Raw genomic sequence first — 22,361 nt, 5'->3', positions numbered from 1 at the left:
GCCTTCAGTAAGAATCCTGTTAGGTGAGTTTACCCAAAATCCTGCTAATGCTGATGTCTCCTCTTAGTAATTTTCCATTCACCCATCCATGACCCTGCTCCTTGGTGACAAATCCCCCCTTGTTCTTGCCGTATTAGGAATTAAGCCCAGCTCTATTCTGAGGTCTCCTATGCCATATTGTAAAATTCGTGAATAAAACGAGTTTTTACCATTTTAAATACTGTCAGATTCTTGTTTTCTTTGAAACCTCCACTACAAAAAGCTGTAAAGTCATGATTTGCTTCCATGGTCTCAAATCCTAAAATGTCTTTGATTTCAGCTACTTATCTTTTTCCTTTCATTAATTCCTAATGAAATAAATGGAAAGTTAGTGGAACCAATTTTTTACACTCATTTTCAACTCCTTAAGAGTGCAGGGGTAAAAACAATGGAGACATGTCATGGTGAATTATATAACATTCATAGATATTCTTTTTTTCTTTTTTTTTATTTTTTGTTACATTTTAGGTTTGGGGGTACATGTCAAGAACATGCAAGATTGTTGCATAGGTACACACGTGGGAGTGAGATTTGCTGCCTTCCTCCCCTTCACCTGTATCTGCCATATCTCCCCATGCTGTCTCTCCCCAACTCTCCACTCCCTGCTGTCCCTCCCCTATTTCCCCACAATAGACCTCAGTGTGTAGTGCTCCCCTCACTGTGTCCATGTGTTCTCATTGAGAACACATGTTCTCACACCCACCTATGAGTGAGAACATAGATCATGTGGCATTTGATTTTCTGCTCTTGTGTCAGCTTGCTGAGAATGATGGTTTCCAGGTTCATCCATGTCCCTACAAAGGACACGAACTCATCGTTTTTGATGGCTGCATAATATTCCATGGTGTATATGTGCCACATGTTCCCTGTCCAGTCTATCATTGATGGTCATTTGGGTTGGTTCCAGGTCTTTGCTATTGTAAACTGCTGCAATGAACATTCGTGTGCATGTGTCCTTATAGTAGAACGATTTATAATCCTTTGGATATATACCCAGTAATGGGATTGCTGGGTCAAATGGAATTTCTATTTCTAGGTCCTTGAGGAATCGCCACACTGTCTTCCACAATGGTTGAACTAATTTACATTCCCACCAACAATGTAAAAGTGTTCCTATTTCTCCACATCCTCTCCAGCATCTGTTGTCTCCAGATTTTTTAATGATTGCCATTCTAACTGGCTTGAGATGGTATCTCAATGTAGTTTTAATTTGCATTTCTCTAATGACCAGTGATGATAAGCATTTTTTCCTGTGTTTGGTGGCCTCATGTATGTCTTCTTTCGTAAAGTGTCTTTTCATATTCTTCACCCACTTTTGAATGGCCTTGTTTGCTTTTTTCTTGTAAATCTGTTCTAGTTCTTTGTAAATTCTAAATATCAGCCCTTTGTCAGATGGGTAAACTGCAAAAATTTTTCCCATTCTGTTGGTTGCCAATTCACTCTAATGACTGTTTCTTTTGCTGTGCAGAAGCTGTGGAGTTTGATTAGGTCCCATTTGTCTATTTTGGCTTTTGTTGCCAATGCTTTTGGTGTTTTGGTCATGAAGTCCTTGCCTACGCCTATGTCCTGTCTGTAGAGGATATTATAGTTTCAAAATTATTTTATATATGTTTTCTCAACATTAGACCTCAACTTTGAACTCTATATTTCAACACATTCTATTTCTCAATATATATAAAATACATACAGACTATGGTTATTTTAAACCAAAAAATATGAATGGAATTAGAGCATTCACTTTTAGAGCACTGCCCCAATATGGCCTATTGAAACAAAAAAGCCTCTCCTCTTTGACAAGCCTTTAGCTAAAAAGGAGGTAACCTTTTGTGAAGTTCTCTCTAATTGTGGGTGTAGTATTTCATATTAGTGGTTGTAATTATTCCGGAACAGGAATTTTTTTTTTTTCTTTTTTTTGCCTACCTTGTAGTACTTATGCCTCCAGGGATCTAACTGAAAATTTGTCATTAAATTGCTGTGCATTAGATGCTTCTCATTATCTTCTTTATTTGCAAACAGAAAAGTTACAGAATTTACATCAGAATAGTGATGCTATACTGCCATTTACATTCCAGTCTATGTGCTTGTACGATACAGACCTATGTTGTCCACCAGAAGTGGTAACCAACTTGCTCCGTTTGCAGTCTGCTGTTGTTAAAGGAAACATTACTCTCTTTCAGAGCCATCAGCAGAGTACAGAATTCCTCTGTACTGCTTCCTAGTCTGTTACAATATAGTGGAAAGAATTAGAGATATAGCATGTGAAAGATTTTATTTGAGTCCTGGTTCTTCAGTTTAATAGCTGTGCTACTCAAGCTTTGTGATACTTTGTTTTCCCAACTGTAAAATAGGGTAAAAGTATCTACTTCTCTAAGCTATGACAATAGTAAATGATTTTAGATTTATTAACAGCTAGCATTGTGTTTAGTATATATAGGAAGTGCTTTTTACCTGGTTGGTATTCTTCCTATTATATGGATCTTTCTGTAGTGAATAATTGGTATGATATTATTTGGCACAATGTAATCATTTTAAACATTTATTTTTATGGTGAAATCGGGATTTAGTCATGTTACAATTCTAGGAGAGAATTTTGTTAGTTTCTGTGGTAGAGTTTTCTTCTTAAATAGAAGCTCATACTTAATCACAATGTGGGTACAGGGAAAGTGAAAGGAGATAATTGAATCAACCAGGGAGATAAGGGATAACTAAACATAGTGTATTTTCTCTATTTAAGAAAATAAATAAGGAGATCCAGATAAATATAAATTATGTTACGCAGAAAAGCAAAAATATACATTTGGCATAATATCCAATGTCATGAATATTCTCTCTTGAGTCAGTCACAATGCAGTAGAAAGGGTGGTCTGGAAAGTGAGGGTAGCAACCTCAGCAATGATGTAGCCACTTAAACATTCTTGCGAAGTAATAATTCCAGCTATGCTCATACAGCATTAAGATATGCCCCTTGGTATGTTCTATCAACAAAATGGCTATCCTACATCTGGATCTGCCACTGCCTCAACCCATCACCGACTCTTCAGTGTTCTGCTTACCTGCTTTCACTTACCTTACACATTTGTAATATTCTACTATCATGAAGATTTTTGTTGTCGTTGTTGTTTTGTTTATTTTTCCCTCTTTTCTCATCAGTACATCTCATCAGTAGGATCATTTATTTTCTTTCATTTAACTGCTCTATTATATGCTTACCTATACACATATGGATATATTCCTAATAACATGTCCTGGTCTTCCTTTGATCTGGTGTGGACATCAGCTTTTTCATCCACATGAGTCTTTTTCAGGCTCTAATTTCAGGATGATACTGGGCGTTTCAGTACCTATGGTCTGTCTATTCGCCTACCTTCAATACATTTTAAGAATCATACCACCATACTCCTAGAAACTCCATCTGGAAAACTGAAGTCTTATCCAGCTTTATGCTTTCCAATCAGTCCCCAAATCCTGCCCAGTTTACATTTCTCTACTATGCTAGTCTTCTTTTCTGACTCTACCAAGGTTGGCCTTTAACCACCTTCGATCCAGAAAAGCATTATTGTTTCTAACCTTATCTCTAGTTAGAGGTTAGTTGGCAGTTTCCATTTACACTGAGTTGGGTTTTGGTTGGCTTATGTAGAATCCCAAGATAGTGGAGTCACCTCAGCCTTATGGCCTCCCAATTAATTATTTTAACAGAACATTTGAAATTTCAGGTCAGTGAAAAGAGCAAATGATGCATTTACTATTTTTATCTTATATTGTTGGAGCCCAGAACGTTGCCATGCAAAATGTAGTTTCTAAACCAACAGCATGAGTACCACCTGGGAGCTTGTTAGAAATGTAGACTCTTGGGTTTCATCCCAGATCTACTGAATCCAAATCTTCATTCTGCAAGAAACTCATGCAATTTACATGTACAGTAAATTTACAAGACACTGGCTAAGATTGCAAGCTTCTTGAAGGTAAAAGTCATATGTATTAAAAATGCTGTGAAGTTTGCATCCCTTAGTAAATTCCTAGAATGAAGTTACATGTTTGTGAGTAAATGTAGATGTAGCCAATCATTCCTTTCAATATAGCCAAGATTAATAGGCAGCACAGTCTGCAATTTATGTCAAGAGACCTTATTGCTCTCTTCTTTCTTGCCCCTGCCCAGGTCATTCCAGTAACTGAGCCCTGGGAAACATTTCAATGACAAGTGCAGCAAATGGTTTGATTTTTCTTTCAGTTTACATTTGTGAGCAAAAAAGAAAGGAGGAGGGATAAAGAAAGAACATTACAAACAGCATAATGCAAATGAGGTCCCTTTAAACAGCAAGCAATCTGCATAGGTACATGCCTTATGCTGTAGTCCCAAATGCAATCATTAGACTGCTTTCCCACTAGGGAAAGGGAAGACATTGAGTGCTATTGAACATTGCCAATTTTTATAGTGGATCAGCTTGAAAATATTTAGCACAGATGTTTCTGTAATTGTGACACACTGGGAAAATTCACATGTTCAATAGCCCTCTAACTCTCTCTTCCATCTGTGCAGTGCGATGGTCCACAGTTACCGCACAGGGCCATTATATGAAACAGAGAGTAATGGGGTCTGGCTCAAGACCTATAGAAAGATTCTCTTGTACCATCTGTGCTCCTGTATTTGCTTGCAGGTATATGTGTGTTTGTCCTTATTTATGATTGTTGTTATCACATACCTAAAAGGCTGCATCTATTTCTTGCACTCTGTGGTTAAGCAGAGCTTAGCCCACAACCAGGATCCGGGGAGAATGAATGGAACAGGGAATTGGAACACAGAAACATCACTTTTTTTTCTTTGGCTCCAGCCTCAATTCTAATCAAGGTCGGCAATGGCTGAAAAGTTTTTTATGAGCTGCTGGTTGTTTGGTGTATGCAAAATAAGCTGGCAGACTCATTTGGATTCCCAGTGAACAGTTGCCCAAGTCACAAACCATTGGCTTCATGGTTTTTATCTGAGTAAAGAGATCTCCTAGCGGAGTGGTCTTTTTGACTATTCCTGTTTTCAGTGTTCTCATTCTCTTCTCTCAAATACAGAATTTTAAAGCCAGCTTCTGCATCTGTGTCACACTGTTTAGCGTCTTGTCATGCCTTGTTCTTCCCTTGGGCTATTCTTCTGTGCAGATTATTGTTTTGTTATCTACTAACTAGATTATAAATTCCACAAAGATAGGTGTTACTTCTGTTAGTCTCCTTTCATTTGTACTCTTGGCTCACACAGTTCTGAATTTGTTACTCTCTGAAGATAGAATTCATACAAATATGATTAACTGTCATCTACTTGCATAGAAATTTTTTAAAGAATATAGTTGCTATGGGTGTGTAAAGATTGGACTATTCCATTTTCTTTCTTTTTTTTTTTTTTTCTTTCTTTTTTTTTTTTTTTGAGACGGAGTTTCGCTCTTGTTACCCAGGCTGGAGTGCAATGGCGGATCTCGGCTTACCGCAACCTCCGCCTCCTGGGTTCAAGCAATTCCCCTGCCTCAGCCTCCTGAGTAGCTGGGATTACAGGCACGTGCCACCATGCCCAGCTAATTTTTTGTATTTTTAGTAGAGACAGGGTTTCACCATGTTGACCAGGATGGTCTTGATCTCTCGACCTCGTGATCCACCCGCCTCGGCCTCCCAAAGTGCTGGGATTACAGGCTTGAGCCACCGCGCCCGGCCTATTCCATTTTCAATTATATGCTATGTTCTTCTCTAGCCTCTGGCCTCTAGTCATGTTGATACTAAGGAACAATTGCAAAATACCAAACTGTTTATCCGACTTTTCTCTCCTGAAACAAACTACAAGACTAACAGAGTTTTCAAACCACTCAATCATTTTTAATGTGACCCCAGAAACATTTTAATATAGTATTTTCAACTAGAGCTGTAAACATTTCATATATTTTGCAAGTAATTTGCAGGTTGAGTAAGCTATCCTGTCTAGGGTGCTCATAAATTGAAGCTTGTCGGTCTCACATCATTATAGGCATCTTAGAAGAGCTGCTAAGCCAAATTACAGAGCTAATTTTATCTTTAAACAATGATCACCAATTATAAAGCTTCAGGAAATAGTATACTTGGAATCTGACCTAAAGAGATAAGAAACAATTTTAATTATATGTTCTATATCGCTACAAATATTTTGCTCCATGTCACAGTCTGAAGTCTCTCATATAACTACTACTAGGGTTAGATGGACATTTTGGTGAAAGAAATCTAAAATATGCATAGAAAGAAATATTGACATAAATTATTCTAGTAGTTAAAAGAACGGGCATACACATTGTGAGAAGATAGGAATACACATAGGGTTAAACTATCACTTATATTTTTAATCATTTATTGTATTTTCATTAAACAAATATTTATTGTATACTTTTATGTGTTAAGCAAAAGCCAGAGTGTTGATACACTAATAAGAAAAAATAAAATAGATGTGGCATCTGTCTTCTTAAATCTTATAATCCAACAGGGATTTAGAAAAATGTACAGGCAATTAATATACAGAGTGATGAGTAGAATCTTCATATAGATAAGATATTATGAAAGCCTAGGGAAGACACCTAACTCTTATAACTTCCCCTAAGAAGAAATAGAGAGCAATAATATTGCTTCAAAGGAGAAGCATCTATGAAGCTCTAGAAGCAAGAGACATTTTATGAGTAATGATGTCATGAAATTAATCAATACTGTATAAATTCAGATTATATCCAACGGACCCATTTCCCAGACATAAGAGATAGAACCCAGAACATTACAACATACACTAAGCAACAATTGCATGCATAATTGCTACATATAACAATTTCAATGTATAATATTATGAAAATGGCTCCATAACATTATAGAGAGATGTGAAGGAAATGTCTCTCTCTATCTCTCTCTCTCTCTCTCTCTCTCTCTTTCTCTTTCTCTCTCTCTCCTCCTCCTCCTCCTCTTTCCCCGTCTCTCTCCCTCTCTCTCGATTACATACTATGTTCTTCTCTAGCCTCTGACCTCTAGTCATTTGATACTAAGGAACAATTACAAAATACCAAATTGTTTATATAACTTTTGTCTCCTGAAACAAACTACAGGAGGAATATATATAGATATATATAAATATAGATAGACAGATAGATAGATAGATATCTAGAGATAGAGGAGAAGAGAGAGAGACCAAAATATATACATTCTTAAAATTTATCATGCTAGGCAAAATTGTGCAATAAAAACCAAAAGGCTTACAGGAAAAATAGGGCAAAAAACTGAAAAACTTTATCCATGACACACAAAAAAGATAAAAACAGAATAAAAATGATGTCAAAGTTTTATATGTGTTTAACTGTTAAGATATGCACAAATATTTAATAAATATGACATTTGACATTTTATATTTAAAAATCTCTGGAGTTTCTTGTAAAAGCAGGCATTAGAAAGGTTGCAGTTTGCAAGTTATTGTGAAATGCCACAAGGAGAATTATATGAAATTGAATGAAAACTTGTCACACCAGATGTGAAAAGATAATATTAGTTTTTCCTTACTACCAGAAGAAATTATCACAGATTTGGCAGTTTCCATAAGTCAGAAGTCTGGGCGTAGTGTAATTCAGCTGGTTTTCTGCTTCAGGTTTCAAAATCAAAGTGTTGGCACGGCTGTTTTCACGACCAGAGGCTCTGGGAAAGATTCAATCCACTTCCAAGCTCATCTGGTTGTTGCAGAAGCCATTTCTTGAGGGATACAGATTGAGTCCCAATTTTCCAATTAGCTATTAGAGGAAGCCTTCCTTAGTTTTTACAGATCTCTCACTTGTCTATACATGCAGTCCCTGCATCTCAGAACCAGTAACTGTGTGTCAAACCATTCCAATGCAACTCTCTGTCTGTTTCATATCTTTTGCTCTAGCCAGAGACAGTTCTAAGGGCTCGTGTGATCAGATTAGGCCCATTGGATAACCAATGGGTTATCCCAGAATAATCTTTTTTTACTTAGGTTACTGATTAGTAACTTCCATTAAACCTATGAAGTCCTTTCACCATGTAACCTAATATTCACAGGTTCCAAGGATCAGGGGATGGATATTTTGGGGGCCTATTCTGTCTACCTCAATGGATGTAGTTTAAAAAATATATGGTAGACTGAGGTAGCTGGTAGATGTTTGAGATGTAGGCATTTTATGTGCAGACATGCATTGCTTGATGACAGGAATATGTTCTGAGAAATGTATTGTTAGGCAGTTTTGTCCCTGTGCAAATATCACAGAGTATACTTATACACAAACCTAGATGGTTTAGCCTGCTAGACACAGGCTATACCAGCCTATTGCTCCTAGGCTACAAACCTGTACAGCATGCTACTGTACTGAATACTGTAAGTGATGGTAATACAATGCTAAGTGTTTGTTTATTTAAACATATCTAAAGATAGAAAAGGAATAGTAAAAATATGGCATTATAATCTTATGGGACGACTCTCATATATGCAGTCTATCATTGACCTAAACGTTGTTATGTGGCATATGATTGTATTCCTATGTGGCTCATTTCAGCTGGGTGGCAATTTTTGCACCAAAGAGTACTTCTCATGGAAAAAAATCATGAATAAACAACCATGAAATTAGTAGTATGCCCAAATTGTTTCTAAAATATCAATTGTGTTAGAACAAATTTGTGTTTTCAAAATAACCACTATAGCAGAGTTGATTGTATATGTTTTAAAGAAAGGAAACTGCAGTTGGCTTATATAAATAGAGCTATAGTGGCAGGTTCATAGGCACAGTGGGTGCAGAAGTCTGTCTTATTTCAGATATATTCTAACTATAGGAATTTGGGCTAAATGACAGCTTTTTGTAGACTCTAATTTCCTCACAGGTAAAATAAGTTGTTTGGCCAAATTGTCTTGTAATTCTCTTCTAGATAAAAAAATAAATTCCATAATAAATCTAAACTCATAGAAAATGTATCAATAACTTATTAACAATATGTGATGAAATAATTATCTTCATATTTATAGATGGAAATGAATTGAAAATGAAATAAAATGATAAGGCCCAAGGCTTTATCCAAGTCCATTAGCCGACAAAATGACATTTTCATGCACCTACAAAACCACAAAAGGATATATTTTAAAATATATTTTGTATGAATATATATATTTGATCCTAGCAATATAAATGAAAAAAAAAATGGAAGTATAAGGAAGATATTAAAAGGATAATAGGTTCTAAATATTAGTTGGTGATGGAATATGAGAAGTCTTCAAAACTTTCATGGAAAATGCATATTATGAAAAAACTGGCCAGGCAAGGTGGCTCATGCCTGTAATCTCAGCACTTTGGGATGCCAAGGCAGGAAGACCCCTGGAGCTCAGGAGTCCGAGCCCAGCCTGGGTAATATGGTGAAAGCTCCTCTCTACAAAAAACACAAAACTTTAGGCAGGCATCATGGCGTGAGCTTATAGTCCCAGGTGCTTGAGGAGCTGAGGCAGGAGAATCACTTGAGCCTAAAATGCTGAGGCTGATGTGAGCTGAGATTGTGCCACTGCACTGCAGTCTGAGTAATAAAGTGAGACCCTTTATCAAAAAAATAAAAATAAAGAAAGAAAGAAAAGAAAAAACAAAGAAAGAAAAAAACTATGTTTGCTTTTGAAAATTGTTTGCACCAGTATAAGCTCATACTAACTTGGAGGAGGCACATTTTGCATGGCTGGAACAGGAGAAAGATAGTGAGTAGGGGGAAGGGCTACACATATTATAAATAGGCAGATCTCATGAGAACTCACTTACTGTAATAAGAAAAGCAAGAAGAAAGTCCTCACTCATGGTACAATCACCTCCCACCAGGCCTCTCCTCCAACACTGGGGATTGCAATTCAACATGAGATTTGGGCAGGGACACAAATTCCAAGCACATTATTCTGCCAGTGGTTCATCCAAAATCTCATGTCCTTCTCACATTTTAAAATAAAATCCTTTTTTCTCAACAGCTCCCAAGTCTTAACTCATTTCAGCATTAACTAATAAGTCCATAGCCCAAAGACTCATCTGAGACAAGGCAAATTCATTCCACCTATGAGCCTGTAAAATCAAAATTAAATTAGTTACTCCCAAGATACAATGGAACTACAGGCATTGGGTAAATGCACCCATTCTGAGAGGGAGAAATCAGCCAAAACAAAGGTGCTAAAGCCCCATTCAAGTTCAAAACCCAGCAGAGCAGACATTAAATCTTAAACTTCTAAAGTACTCCTCTTTGACTCCATGTCTCACATACGAGCCAAACGGAGGAAAGGGTGGGTTCCCAAGGCCTTGGACAGCTTCTACCCCTTTGGCTCTGCATGGTACAGCCCCCAAAGCTGCTTTCATGAGCTGGCATTGAGTGCCTACATATTTTCCAGGTGCATGTTGCAAGCTGTTGGTGGATTTATCATTCTGGGTTCTGGAACGTGATGGCTCCCTTCTCACAGCTCCCTTATGCAGTGCCCCAGTGGACACTCTGATTCAGGGCTCCAATCCCACCTTTCCCCTCTGCCCTTCCCTAGCAGAGGTTCTCCATGAGGGCTCAGCTGCTGCAGCACACTTCTGCTTGGCTATCCAGGCATTGCCATACATCCTCTGAAATCTAGGTGGAGCCTCAAAGGGTGCAAGCCCCAAGACTTGGTGGCTTCTATGTGGTGATGGGCCTGCTGGTGCACAGAGAGCAAGCCTCAACTCTTGCTCTCTGTGCACACACAGGCCCATCACCATATGGAAGTCTCCAAGACTTGGGGCTTGCACCCTCTAAAGTCATGGTCCAAGCTGTACCTTGACCTCTTTTAGTCATGGCTGGAGCAGGAGTGTCCATAATGCAGAACATTATGTCCTGAGGCTGCACAGAGTAACAGGGCACTGGACTAGGCCCACAAAACCATTCTTTTCTCCTAAACCTTTGGGACTGTGATGAGAGGGGCTGCCTCAAATGTCTCTGTAATGCCTTTGAAGCATTTTTACCATTACATTGGCTATCAACGTTTGGTTCCTCTTTACTTACACAGATTTCTGCAGCTGGCTTGAATTCCTACTGGAGAAAATGGGTTTTTCCTTTTTACCCCATGGCTAAGCTGCAGATTTCCCAAACTTTTACACTCTACTTCCTTTTTAAATATAAATTCCAGTTTCATATCACCTCTTCGCTCATGCATAACAAAAATAACCTTGGATCCAGTTCCCAATAAGTTCCTCATCTCTGTCTGAGACCTCCTCAGCCTGGACTTTACTGTCCATATCACTATCAGCATTTTGGTCAAAACGATTTAACAAGTCTCTAGGAACTTCCAAACTTTCTCTCATTTTCCTGTCTTCTTCTGAGTCCTCCAAACTATTCCAACCTATGCTCGTTATTCAGTTCCAAAGTCGGTTCCACATTTTCAGATACCTTTATAGCAATCCAACACTCCTGTTACCAGTTTTCTGTATTAGTTTGTTCTCTCACTGCTGTAAAGAAATACCAAGAAAAGAGGTTTAATTGTCTCACAGTTACACAAGCTGTATAGAAATCATTGCTGGGGAGGCTTCAGGATACTTACAGTGGTGGAAGGCAAAGAGGAAGGAGGCATATCTTACATGGCTGGAGCAGGCGGATGAAGGAGAGAAGGGGAAAGTGCAACTCACTTTACAAACAACCAAATCTCATGAGAACTCACTCACTAACATAAGAAAAGCAAGGCGGAAATCTGCCACCATGATCCAATCACCTCATACCAGGCCCCTCCTCCAACACTGGGAATTACAAATTGGCGTGAGATTGGACTGAGGACACAAATCCAAACCATATTAGGCATTCACCTTTAAGTCATGATTAGGCTCTTCTTACTTCTGTTTCTCAATCTTAAAAAAAAAAAAAAAAAAAAAGTCTGTGAAGCGCATTCATTTTTCTTCAATTAATATCATTTAAAAAAGACTACATTGACATGGTTAAATTCTTAAGACCCCCCAAGTCTTTAGGGATGAGCTAAATGTCTGGTATCCTAACTTATAAAACTGTTAAACTTAATAAAGCTTGTGTTGACATCTAAAGTTTATAGTTTTACTTTTATCTTTTAATTTCATGTTTCCAAAAACTGTTTGAAGTTTCCCCAGATACACATTTTTCTGTTAGAAAAATAATTATATAGCTCGGTGGCTCACGCCTGTAATCCCAGCACTTTGGGAGGCCGAGGCGGGTGGATCACGAGGTCAAGAGATCGAGACCATCCTGGTCAACATGGTGAAACCCCGTCTCTACTAAAAATACAAAAAAAAAAAAAACCTAGCTGGGCGTGGTGGCACGTGCCTGTAATCCCAGCTACTCAGGAGGCTGAGGCAGGAGAATTTCCTGAACCCAAGAGGCGGAGGTTGCGGTGAGCCGAGATTGCGCCATTGCACTCCAGCCTGGGTAACAAGAGCGAAACTCCGTCTCAAAAAAAAAAAAAAAAAAAAAGAAAAATAATTATATAAAATATTTTTGCCTGGGCTAATACCATAGACACTTGAATCCAGACATTTTTACTCAAGTATTATTTTAGGTATTGTCAAATATAAAACAAAAAAAGAAACCAGAGGCAGTCACCTCAGTGATGATATTACCCTTTTCTTTGAGTCAGTTCACTTAACTGTCCCCAAACTGTCATTTATGGAAGAAAGAGAGACTTGTGCTCACGTGTTTGGCTAAGACTGGTCAGAGATTAAAAAAAAATTCTTCTTGGCAATGATGTTTTATTTTAACAAATTTATTGAACATTTACCACTTCTTACATTTTTTACGGAGTTGCATAGAAGCAAAAAAAAAAAAAAAAAAAAAAAAAAAAAAAAAAAAAAAAAAGAATGGTCTTAAGTCCTGTCTGTGAAATTTTCTTTTTTTCTGTGAAAATTTTATCTGATACGATTTTATCTGTGAAAAAATTCACACATGCAGTAGTGAAGCTGTTCCTTACCATGCTATCTTTTAGTTAATTCAACTCACAGCCAAGAGGACTGAATCAAAGAGAAGTTCTTGCTAAATTGCAGTTTCCAGGAGACCACTTTTTTTTTTTTATCAGCTGTCAGGCTTGTTACGCTGCCTGTTACAGGTGATATTAGAACCTCCCTAGCAGATTACACCCCATTAAATAGTGACGGAATCTGAGTTAATTGAATCCCTTGCGTTTCTTCTCAACATCTTCTGCCTTATCTCTCTTCCTATTCCTTGCATGCTAAAATCCATATCCCTTCAGGTTCTTTTAGTGTCTTGGGACATTTACTCTTGGAGAATGTGTTAACCTCTATGGTCCTTGTTGGGTTGCTATTTTGGTTAGCTATTAGGCTGTGAGCTTTATGAGGTCAGGGACCGTGTCTTGTGTTACTTTATCTCTTCAGCATTTAGAACTCTGACTAAATTATAGGAAAAGCTCTATAAATGTGTGTACGATAAAATATGTCAATGATAATAGCACCATCAATTGTCAAACTGAACCCTCTCAGTAGACAAGGCTTAAATAATTCAATACTCTATACTAAAAATCCCCCATCATGACATAAACCCTGTAATTTTCAACTCTTCCAGGCTATGGTCAGTGATTTCATTAGAGTTGAAGAAAATGGAAACCAAGTTTACATATTCAATGGCCAAGTGGCCAGTAGGCTTACTCAAATTTTATTAATCTATTTTATGTCAAAAGTAGTCACATGGGAGAATGGACAAAACAAATGAATACTTAGTATGAGCAGTAACTACCCATGAAAAATAATTTAATAATCACATTTTTAAATAATATATGTTACTCCATGTTTTTCTAACAAATATAAAGTTGGAAATGTGCAACTCATTTGTGAGATGAAAATGTGTAAGACTATATGGCCAACTTAAATTATGCCAGGGTTTACTTTTTGTTTAGTTTTTGTTATAGTATACTAAGAAGAATATGTCCATGTTTCTATACCCAGTGAGATTATCTTCTTTATAAATTCTGAATCATTTTTGAAAACACAGTCAAATATGTGATTATTCTGTGGCTCTGATTAAATACTGAGACAATTCAGAGTAAAAATCAGCAACAAAAAAATAAGTCTGTGTCTCTTTGAGCATATAAAAATTTACATAATGGTAGGTCTTAGATCTCACAGGTGATGGTGTCATGAACCTTGACTAAACTAACTTGTTTATTTTTTAAAAATCATCATGTGAAGGAAGTTTGGTTAAAAGAGAGAAGATATGCAAGATAGACATTATTAAATATTTAATCTAACTTGATTTTTTTTAAGTCTCAATATTATTTTAATGTTACTAGTTGGTATATGTAAAGTTTAGTCCTAGCTCTGCCATTGATTACTTACTTAAACTTGTCAAGTATCAATTTTTTTTTTAAACTCAATTTCCTTATGTGGAAAGCTGAAGAGCTGACAAAATGAATCCCAAAATCCCTTCTACCTATACCATTTCACTACCTCCTTTTTTTTCATACAATGTTTAAACTTGATTCAATTGGATGGAGTTCAACCAAATATTGTTGATATTAAGTTCCACTGGAATGTCCTTTCCAGAATAAAAAGATAGCTCAATTATTCTTTCCACTGCAACTCAGAATCTGGTCTGTCTCTCCTCTTTTTTCTCTCTGTCATACAAAAAGACACTTAAGTGGGGAAAGGGAAACCTCCACTCCATAGACTGCAGATAACAGGAATGTCTACTAGGAAGACTCACGTTTCAGTAAATTAGAGTACTATGAAGAGGCTAATACTATAGGAGAATGAGTTTTGTAATGAAATTGGGTCCCAGAAGATACAGACTCAAGAGTTGAGTGAGAAAATAAATGAAAACTGTATCTAGATGTGGGGTGGGTGAAAAATGCAATATCTGAATGAGACAGTAAGTGATAAAATGGGTTTATATTTTAGTAGACACCTGAAAAAATGAAGAAGAATTACATGAATAGAATTAACATTTTAGGGTAGTTGTAAGAGCATGATTTGGGATAGAGGCAAATATAAGCAGGATGCTGTTTAATAATAGTATAATACTGTTAGTTGTGTAACCCTTTAAGCTACAGTTTTCTGATCTGTGGTTAAGGACAATTGGTTAGGAGAATTGATTATATTTGACAGTCAAACAGCACAGTGCCTATCATCTTTTAGATTATTACAGATTTCTGAAAGCAAATCTTATTATGATTGCACAAGTAGTCAGGCCAGAGCCTTATAGTTTCCTCACTTGTGAAAGGAAGATTTTGGGGAATATTATCTTTTGTGGAAATAAAATCTGATGATTTTCAATTCAGTGTAATTCAATGCTTCTAGCAATATTCTTTCTGCCAGATATCCCACCTGTTTTCATATCCTTTCTCAGTTTGGTCCTCATTCTATTACATATGTAAATGAGGTTGACGGCTTAGGAAATGGATATAGATCATTCAATCATTCATTTACTCAGTAGGTACTTATGGAGTACCTAACATGTGCTAAACACCCTGTTGTGTGTGAAGATGCAATGGTGATTAAAAACAAACTTCTTTTTTTTGTTGTTGTTCTCATGGAGTTTAGAATCTAGAAGATTTTTTTGAATAAAAATTACCATATCATCACATATGTTAAACTGATTTTGTGTAAGTTCTGTAAAGGAAAGACATATAATGGCTGGAGAATGTGCACAGAGTGGGTCTTCATTTTAAGTTGGTTGGGAAAGGATGTTTAAGGCTGAGGTCGTGATGCTTAAACTTGATATCTGCAGACATTAGAATTTTGCTTGGTGAAGACAAAAGAAAATTTTAGCAAGAGAGAGCTGCCTGAGAAAATACACCATGTTGGGAAAGGACCATGGAATTATGCAGCATTGATCAGAAGGAGATTATCTGAAATTTAGAGAGTAACAGGTATTGAAAAAAAAAAGCGAGGAGACAAGAGAAGGAGGTAGGAATAAGAACAACTTTACCCTGCTTGAGAGCATTAGAAAGCTGCTGAAATATCTTATTTTTTATTTTTTGGTTACATAGATCAGTTCTTTAAGGGTAGTTTCTGAGATTTTGGTACACCTGTCACTGAAGCAGTGTACACCTTACCCAATGCATAGTCTTTTATCCCCCATCCCTAACACACCTTTCCCCTGAGTACCCAAAGTTCATTGTATTATTCTTATACCTTGTGTCTTCAGAGCTTAGCTCCCATTTATAAGTGCGAACATATGATATTTGGTTTCTCATTCCTGGGTTGCTTAGAATAATGGTCTCCAACTCCATGCAGGTTGCTGCTAATGCCATTATGTCATTCCTTTTTATGTCTGAGTAGTATTCCATGGTGTATATATACCATATTTTCTTTATCTACTCATTGGTTGATTGGCATTTAGGCTGGTTCCATATTTTTGCAATTGGCAAGTTGTGCTACTATAAACATGTGTCCGTGTCTTTCTGATAGAATGATTTGTTTTCCTCTGGGTAGTTATACAGTAGTGAGATTGCTGAATCAAATGATGGTTCTACTTTTAGTTCTTTGAGAAATCTCTCCATACTGTTTCCCATAGTGATTGTACTAGTTTACATTGCCACCAGCAGTGAAAGTGCTCCCTTTTCACCGCATCCATGCCTATATATATATTTTATTGTGGCCATTTTTGCAGAAGTAAGATAGTATCTTTCTTATTGTGGTTTTGATTTGCATTTTTCTGAACATTAGTGATGTTGAGCATTTATTTATTTATTTATTTATTTTTTTTTTAATTTATTTATTTTTTTGTGAGACGGAGTTTCGCTCTTGTTACCCAGGCTGGAGTGCAATGGCACAATCTCGGCTCACCGCATCCTCCGCCTCCTGGGTTCAGGCAATTCTCCTGCCTCAGCCTCCTGAGTAGCTGGGATTACAGGCACGCGCCACCATGCCCAGCTAATTTTTTGTATTTTTTAGTAGAGACGGGGTTTCACCATGTTGACCAGGATGGTCTCGATCTCTTGACCTCGTGATCCACCCGCCTCAGCCTCCCAAAGTGCTAGGATTACAGGCTTGAGCCACCGCGCCTGGCTGAGCATTTATTTTTTTTTATATGTTTGTTGGCTATTTGCACATCTTCTTTTAAGAATTGTCCATTCATGTCCTTAGCCCACTTTTTGATGGGATTATTTGTTTGTTTTTTCTTGCTGATTTGTTTGAATTCCTTGGAGATTCTGGACATTAGTCGTTTGTCAAATGCAAAGTTTGTGAATACTTTCTTCCACTCTGTAGGTTGTCTGTTTACTCTGCTGATTGTTTCTTTTGCTATGCAGAAGTTTTTAAAATTTAATTAGGGCCCATCTATTTAGTTTTATTTTTTGTTTCAGTTGGTTTTACATTTTTGATCATGAACTCTTTGCCTAAGTCAATGTCTAGAAGAGTTTTTCCAATGCTATCTACAAAAAGGAGATTCATGCCTAAGTATGAGTCCAGCATCATCCTAATACCAAAACCTGGCTGAGACCAAAATAAATAAAAAAATAAATAAATAAACTAAAGAAAACAAAAAAAGAAAGAAAATTTTAGGTTAATATTTTTGATGAATATAGCTGCAAAAATCCTCAACAAAATACTGGCAAACTGAATCTAGCACCACATCAAAAAGCTAATCCACCACGATTAATTAGGATTTATCTCTGGGATACAAGGTTGGTTTGATATATGCAAATCAATAAATGTAATTCAGCTCATAAACAGAATAAAAGACAAAAATCACATGATTATCTCCATAGATGAAGACAAAGTTTTTGATAAAACTCAACATCTCTTCATAATAAAAACTCTCAGTAAATTAGGCATTGAAGGAACATACTTTAAAATAATAAGAGCTATGTATAACAAACCCACCGCCAACATTATACCAAATGGGCAAAAGTAATTGCCACAAAAATAAATATTGACAAATGCAATCTAATTAAACTAAATGGCTTCTGCATAGCAAAAGGAACTATCGGCAAAATAAACAACAACCTGCAAAATGGGAGAAAATATTTGCAAACTATGCATCCAACAAAGGTTTAATATCCAGAATCTTTAAGGAACTTAAACAAATTAACAAGCATAAAATAACCCCTTTAAAGAAAACAGGCAAAATATATGAACAAACACGTTTCAACAGAAGACATACATCAGCCAACAAGCATATGATAAAATGATCAGCATCACTAATTATTAGAGAGGTGCAAATCAAAACTACAATAGTATACTGTCTCACACCAGTCGGAATGACCATTATGAAAGAGTCAAAAAAATACAGATGCTGGTGAGGTTGTTTAGAGAAAGGAACACTTACACACTGCATACGGGAATGTAAATTAGTTCCGCCATTGTGGAAGACGGTGTGATGATTCCTCAAAGAACTTAAAGCAGAATTACCATCCAACCCAGCAATTCCATTATTCAAATGAATATCAATTGTTCTGCCATAGAGACACATGAATGTGTATCTTCCCTGCACTATTAACAGTAGCAAAGATGTGGAATCAACCTAAATGCCCATGGCCGGTAGACTGGAAAAAGAAAATGTGGCACATATAAAACCATGGAATACTGCACAGCCAAAAACATGTGAGATCCTCTCTTTTGCAGCAGCGTGGATGGAGCTGGAGGCCATTATCTTAAGCAAAATAATGCAAGAACAGAAAACCAAAGACTATACGTTGTCACTTTTAAGTGGGAGCTGAACAACGAGAACACGTGGACACAAAGAAGAGAACAACAGACACCAGGGCCTAGGTAAGCACGGAGAAGGGAGAGAATCAGCAAAAATACCTATTGGGTAGTATGCTTACTGTCTTGGTGATTGAATAATCTGTATACCAGACCCTCATGACACACAGTTTTCCTATATAACAAACCTGCACTTGGGACAAAATAGATGTCAACAAAGTAACGACTCAAGTTTATATACTTAGCATGTTCTCAAGTGTCCACGTAAGTAGAAGGGTAAATGCATTTTTCTTTTAGGTTAGATGACCTTTTAGTTTATATAAGGCAAGATTTAAACTATAATTAGAAATGTAATGAAATTAATGTGCAAGCATTAAACCACTAAGTGGTTAAGGGAATTCTGGATTGCAAGTGGAGGTAAAATTTAAAAATGAAAAAAACAGGTTATAACAACATGGTGCCATATATATATATCAGTATATTGTTTTATATATCAATATAAACAATATATAAACAATATATATCAGTATATTGTTTTAAAACAATATATATCAGTATATTGTTTTAATGCATGGAAATGAAATATAAAGAATAGCATCTATATTTGTGGTTCTGTATACATCATTTTATTTAATCCTCATAGTGACTCATCACAATGTTGGTATTGGTGTAGCATTTTATCGAGCTTAAATCATTTGTCTGTACACAAATCTAGTCACCACAGATGAGCTTAAGAAAGCCATAATTATGATTTCTCACTTTTACTAAACTTTTTCCTATTTGTAGAAAGCTAATATCTATGTTTCAGTCATTTAGGGAACATGCTGCTTTCTATAACTGAAAACACTCTTCCTTCCCCACCCTCCCACTTAAAAAAAAATCTGGTGTGATTTGAGGAATATGAAGCGTAATTAGAGGATCAATAACTGGCAGAGATTACAAATCAGAACTCATGGCAGAAGTCCAGAGAAGTTGTCCTTAGAAAGGGGCAACGAAGAAAGGAGGATCTGGGTACACAGCCAATATTCAGAGACCAGAAAGAGCACACAGGAGAGAGACAGATTTTAAAGGAAGCTATTCAAAGTAACAGCTCTAGCTTTATATAGGTTGTCGTTGACCTATAAAAATGGAGCTGAAATAGAACAGAGCTAACAGTAGCCTAGCATGGACCAGACCATCAAGTTTAATCCAGAGAAGGGAACTGAGTCACCAAGTACCTGGTTCTCAGCATTCCTGCCCAGTGGGTAGGAAGAGGCTAGGGGGAGTTAAAGCTTATCTATGTTGGGCTCTGGCTGAGGCTGCCTGGGTGGAAGTAAAAGTTAGAAACTTCTAGTGTTGGAAATGGGAGTTCCAAATTATTTGAGTGTGCATAAAGTTTTCTTTAATAATAAGATGAACAACATATAGCTAATTTTGGAAGTATAGCTATTTTTTTCAATAAAAATACCTATTTTTAGAGGTGCTTCTGGGTAGAAAACTAAAAACTTCAGTGTGAAGGAAGACATCCCTCTTTTCTTCCTTTCACTGCTATTCCTTAAGTTCCACAAATGTTTTGATCATAACATTGATCATATTGCATTGCAATTATAGATTTATATGTCTTTTTCTGTGGGATAGCAATGACCTTGCCTCATTCATTTTTTTTTTAAGCTCCAGGGCTTAGAAAAATGCCTGGTGCATAGAAAGCATTCACTGTACTTTTGCTGAATCACTAAATTCTCTGTTTACAGATTGAAAGATGTGGCAATTGTGCATGAGGAAAAGGTCACTTTAGAAATAATGCTGTTCAATAGTGATGAGAATGAAGCCCAGAAACTGACATTGTCATTCAGAACATTTGGCATCAAGAAATCCTGATTATTTATGAGAGAGGGAGTGCCAGAAATGGCTGTATATTGACAGTATTTAGGAAAGGATGCTTATGAATATTTTTGGGTTTGAGACCTGGTTCATTAATGGTTGGAAAGCTCATCAGTCATTTTGTAATGCTACTTGGAAAGGAGCACTTCTACACTATTTTTCCACAAGTACTATTTGAAGATTTTTGAGATTTTTTTCTAAGATTATAGAGAACAACATGCTTCCTGTGGAAATATGCAAACACTGGGGTGATATTGCTGGAAGCTCTGCATAAACTTAGGGAAATTTTCCTCTGTCACTCACTAAAAAAAGTAGCACGAAAGATTATTTCATGGCTAAGCATGCTGACTCACACCTGTAATCTCAGCTATTCAGGAGGCTGAGGCAGGAGTATCCCTTGAGCCTAGGTGCTATGATCGTGTTACTGCATTCTGACCTGGGCAGCAGAACAAGACCATGTCTCCATAAATGAAAGAATAATTTCCTGAGATTTGATGTCATGAGACACTCTAGTTGCAGAAAGTTTTATTCACATATTCTCCAAATAACAGAATGGTATTTATTTTACAGAGCATTTTTTTCTGACATATTCAAGTTTTCTATCAGTGGGAGAATATACCAAGTAGGCTATAATTAAGTACATGGGTTTTTGCTTACTTTTATTTAAACAAAATTCCTTTCACCATGACTATACAATCTTCAATTTAAAGAAAACACTCTTTCTCATATTGTCACGATGTTGAAGCATGTCTTGATCAAGCATTGATTCCCCAAATCTTTACTGAAAGCCTGCTCTCAGCCAAGCATTACAGGAAAGACTGGGGATGAGTAAGGAACAGGCAGCCAAGTTCTTACCTCTTATGGTCCTCATTGCCTGGCAAGAAAGAAAGGATTCTACCAGATATTTGGTGATCATAAATAGAAAGTAGAGGGTGCTATGGAGGTGTAATCTGGGGCCATAACTTCATCTGGGAGTACGGGAAGGTCTCCCAAATAAAGTTATGGCACCTCTTCTATTTGAGTCTCGGCCTCAGTATATTAATATATTAATATCATAGTAATTAATATATTAATATTGAGGGTGATTAGGTTATGAAGATAGAGCCCTCATAAATAGAATTATTATTAATATATCAATAATATTAATATACTGAGGCTGAGACTCAAATAGAAGAGCCTCAGTCAAGATACCCCATTCCTCCCACAGGCTGTAAAGGTAATCTAGACTTTTAAATCGAGAATATCTTTCCTGAAAATAACTACTGTTTCTATAACTTTAGGTGTCTCTAAACTACATATATAATGTCATTCTTTGCTAAGCGTTTCTAAAAGGATTTCTATGGATATGAGGAGAAACAACACACATTAGTCTTTAAAAAATTCTGTAAAATGTATATTATGTAAAACAGATACTAATTGAGAAAACATTGGTTAATATTTGGATAATTTGTCTACTTTCCATCTAATTTGGCAGTACTATAGGTTGAATCAATATTTGTTGCCCCTACCCTACAAATTTATATGTGAAATCCTGACCTCCAAGGTAATAGTGTTAGAAGGTACAATCTTTGTGGGGGTGATTAGGTTATGAAGATAGAACCCTCATAAATAGGATTAGCGCTTTTATAGAAGAGGCACTAGAAAGTTCCTGAGCCTCTTTCACTATGGAGGACACAGAGAAAAAATGGCCATCAATGAACCAAGAAGTAGCCCCTCCCCATACAACAAATCATCTGATGTCTTAATCTTGAACTTTTTTGCCACTAGAACTGTGAGAGCTAAATTTCTCTCATTTATCAGACACCCAGTTTATGATACTTTGCTATAGCACCACAA

The 22,361-nt window shown here is 36.6% G+C and overlaps 1 long non-coding RNA gene across 1 annotated transcript in view; it reads left to right on the top strand.

Annotated features, from left to right (window-relative positions):
- Positions 1–22,361, top strand: part of LOC141580936 (uncharacterized) — a 134,016-nt gene that overhangs the window by 69,287 nt on the left and 42,368 nt on the right. Inside the window, exon 2 of the long non-coding RNA XR_012513361.1 lies at positions 18,585–18,731. This is a non-coding gene — a long non-coding RNA (uncharacterized LOC141580936). The remainder of the gene's footprint in view (positions 1–18,584; positions 18,732–22,361) is intronic.

Source organism: Saimiri boliviensis, chromosome 13, assembly GCF_048565385.1.
Source record: "Saimiri boliviensis isolate mSaiBol1 chromosome 13, mSaiBol1.pri, whole genome shotgun sequence".
In the NCBI taxonomy this organism is placed as follows: domain Eukaryota; kingdom Metazoa; phylum Chordata; class Mammalia; order Primates; family Cebidae; genus Saimiri; species Saimiri boliviensis.
The sequence above is the reverse complement of the archived record's forward strand: the minus strand, read 5'-3'. Positions and strand labels throughout refer to the sequence as shown.